Source organism: Dipodomys ordii, unplaced genomic scaffold (assembly GCF_000151885.1).
Source record: "Dipodomys ordii isolate 6190 unplaced genomic scaffold, Dord_2.0 Scaffold98, whole genome shotgun sequence".
NCBI lineage: Eukaryota > Metazoa > Chordata > Mammalia > Rodentia > Heteromyidae > Dipodomys > Dipodomys ordii.
The window spans coordinates 8,773,744-8,777,581 of NW_012267314.1; the positions used below are offsets into that span (position 1 = coordinate 8,773,744).

The 3,838-nt window shown below is 43.5% G+C and overlaps 1 non-coding gene across 1 annotated transcript; it reads right to left on the minus strand.

The window, feature by feature from the left end:
• Nucleotides 1-3,652: 3,652 nt before the first annotated feature.
• On the minus strand, nucleotides 3,653-3,735 carry Trnal-uaa. Its single transcript has one exon. It is a non-coding gene; the product is annotated as a tRNA-Leu (tRNA).
• Between the last annotated feature and the right edge of the window lie 103 nt (nucleotides 3,736-3,838).

Consider the following 3,838-nt stretch of genomic DNA (forward strand, 5'->3'; position numbering starts at 1 on the left):
TCAAAGCCAGCCTGGGCAGGAAAGCCCATGAGACTTATCTCCACTTAACCATGGGAAAGCTAGAAGTGAGGGGGGGGGCAGAGTTCCAACCCCAGGATGGGAAATAAAAATAGTAACAACTAGCAAGAAGGTGGTTTAGAGACAAGGCTCATGTGGTCAAGCACCAGCTTAGCAAACCAGAGGTCTTGAGTTCAAATCCTGGAGCAAGACAACTACACCCACTTGCTTGGATCCCTCCCAGTTCCCTCTTCCCATCTTCCCCTTTCTCTTGTTCTCCTCTCTGCTGAACGGAGACTCTTTCTTACTGACAGGGAGATGACTGTTGGCCACTGTTCAAGCTGGCTCTACAAAAATTAATGTTACAAAACTGCTTAATATCATGGGGTCAGAAACTTATCTTCCTATTCCTGGCACTACCTCTCTGGCCACTTTAACAGTGTTTACTGAATGAGTGTTCAAAGCAGGGGCTGCCGGCATTCTCAGGTATTTCAAAAACAAAAGGGGTGAATGGCACTGAATCATGGTGGGGAACCCTACAGCTGGCACAGAACACAGAGCAAGAGACCCACGCAGCAGCCGTCCCCACCCACGACACCCCCGTCCATCCTCATCTGACTTTGGCTCGAGGCTTCCCAGAGGACTCCGCCATCAGCATGGAGGAAATGGGCTAATTGATTCAATTAGTTTAATACTGAGGTCATTTCAATTCATTAGGCACGTTTAAAAGTTCGCTTGTAACTTGCAGTGTACACTTTTGCTCCTGGTTCTTTGTAGTGTACTAATAGGATTAAATCTGACAGGAGTCCCAGGAAGAGAGTTCGCCTGCAAAAATCAGACCCCAGTCCAATGCCAACTTGAACTCAACCAGGCACTTTGCCATGCTTAAAAGCAGGATATTCTGTTTGTTTTGTGCATCTTCTCCATGATAGAGTTTTGTTTTTTTTTTCCTTACGGAGAAAAAAAAAAGTGAGGTTGCATTTTAAAATAGCCAAACTGGGTGGGTCAGAATTGCTAGCATTTAAAAAATGTGGAAAACATCCTTAATATAGTCATTTCTGACTAACCCAGTGGGCGTTCCACACAGCAAGACAATAAACTCCTCACTGAAAATTGGGGTGGTGTTTTTTTTTTTAACTGAAGAGTTTGAAACTCTGATATAGGTTTGTTTATTTAAGAAAAAGAAAATCCTAGAAATTACTCAAAGTTTTTTCTTAGGAAGAGGCTGTTGATGGAAAACTAGGCATTTAAAAGTTTTGTTTTGCTGTTTTTGTATGTGTGTGCTGGTCCTAGGGCTTGAACTCGGGGCCTAGGCGCTGTCCCTCAGTTTCTTTGGCTCAAGGCTAACACTCTACCACTTTGGGCCTTTTTAGTAGTTTATCAGAAATTAGAGTTTCACTGAGTTTCCTGATCAGGCTGGCTTTGAACTACAATCCTAAGATCTCAGCCTCCTGACTAGCTAGTATCACAGCATGAGCCACTGATGCCTCACTTAAAAACTTTAAATGAAGCTGGGTGCCTGTATATCATGTCTGTAGTCCTAGATACTCAACAGGCTGAGATTTGAGGATCACAGTTGAAAGCCAGCGTGGGCAGAAAAGTCCATGAGACTCTTCTCCAATAAAGTACTTATAAAAAGCTAGAAGTGGTGCTGTGGCTCAAGTGGTAGAGATCTAGCCTGACCACAAAGAAGCTCAGGGACAGCACTCAGGCCCTGAGTTCAAGCTCTAGGACTGGCAAAAAAAAAATTAAATGAATCAAAAAAAGTTTAATGAGCAAATTATAAAAATATAAGTCAAGATGTCTTCTAAATTTCACCTTTATTCTGTGTGGTAATGGGATTTGAATTCAATGCCTCTCGCTGTTTGTTGCTTAGCTTTTTCTGTTTATGGGCTGGTACTCTACCACCTGGGCCATGCTTCTAGTCCAGTTTTATTTACTGGTTAATTGGAGATAAGAGTCTCACAGACTTTCCTGACCCAGGCTGGTTTATGAATTGTGATCCTCATGTCTCAGCCTCTGGAGTAGCTGGGATTATAGGCATGAGCCATTGTCTTTCTTTAAAATGTACAAAAGAAAAAGCTGTAACGGTTCTTCCATGCCCAGCTCCATGATAACTGGTGCAGAGACACTGAAGCCAGTGTGATAGAAACAAGGGTTAGGCCAGGCTGGTTCCCAGGGGACCTCCGCCCCACAGGAGCAAGCAGATGCCAGCCAGAATTACATTCTCTTCTTCTGACACAGCATCTTGGAAATGGGACAGACTCATTTCACCTTGGGTCATTAACATTTCTCCCATTGGAGAACAATAGGAAGGGTGATACTGACGGAGATGCATTGTACTCACAAATGGACACGTTGAATTTGAAACCTTTTTGTACATCTACTTCAAGATAAGAATATATAAAAAAGGTAAAAATACATAAAACTAAAATGCAAAAAAAATTACCTTTAGCACTTGATTAACAGATGTGTGAAATTAAATAATTCAAACCTACACATTCAATAAATTAAAAATTGCCTTAAAAAAACAACACTCCAAACAATATTTCTCCTCTTTGAACAATCAACATGCATTCAATGTGGCCACTAATTGAAGCTTTATTCGAAACGGAAATGAGAAACAAAGGAAACAAATTAAAGTCTCCAACTCACTATTCTTGAGGCCAAAGAAAGATTGACACTTAGGGTGACTTACAGTAGCAGGATTTATGTTTTCAAGGCTCATAGCTAACCACACACCTAGTTTCAACTTTCTGAGTTTTAAAAGGCATTCAATCAAAAAAAGATGATTCCTTGAGATACAGACTCATTGCTTTCAGTCTGTTTTAATCGTCTATCCAAGAATAGATCAATTACATATCCAAGTTACATCAGTGATTTCAGATTCTTTTCAATGACAGGTTTGTCATTAATAATTAAAAGAGGAAAGGAAAATAGAGCCAGCTTTCTAGAGAAGACATAATCTTACTCTGCTCCTAAACTTAATAACAGAGCAACAAGAATGTATCCGTTTTAGAATGAGGAAATAAATTTGCCTCAAATTGCCCAGTAGGTGTCACTGTTTGAAAGTATTGGTGAAAGTTTTTCCTGCACAACTGTGTGCAAAGTACAACCATGAAAAAAGACACAATTGTGAGTAACTCACAAGCTGTTTAAAAACACAAAAAGGATGCTTGTACGTGCACACTTTCGATCTGTAATTCAAAATGGGGGGAAGGGGGAGGGGGAAAACGGGGAGGGGGAGGATGGGGAGGGGAGGGGGAAGAGGGGGAAGAGGGGGACGGGGACGGGGGGGGGATTGGGGGAGGAGGAGGAGGAAGAAGAAAGAAAAGAAAAAAGTTAAATGAACACGCTAAGGCTGCTAGTTAGCACCCCGTTTGGTCCTTAGAGTTAACTGCACAGTTAACTCTGGGCGACGACAAGGAAAACATGTTATTTGGGGTTTGGGAAGAAGCTGGAATTGGGCCAAGACCCCCGTCCATCCCGGCCGTCCCCCCCCCCCCCCCCGGTCTCTGCGGGACTGGGAAGCCGGTGCGGTGAAAGGCTGCGCTTCTTTCATCCAGAAGTCAGAATCCTCATTTTCAAGGCGTGGTGTTCAATAAAATATAAAAAAAGAATGTACTAAAAAGTCCTGAAGGAAAAAAAACATCCCTACCAGGAGTGGGGTTCGAACCCACGCGGACATATGTCCATTGGATCTTAAGTCCAACGCCTTAACCACTCGGCCATCCTGGTGCAGACGAGCACTGCTCCTCCAGCTCTTCCTACAAGGCTCTCGGCGGGCGGCCTCGCCCCCTCCCGCGGGAACGCGGGGCCGCCGGGCCGCGGCGGCTCCCCG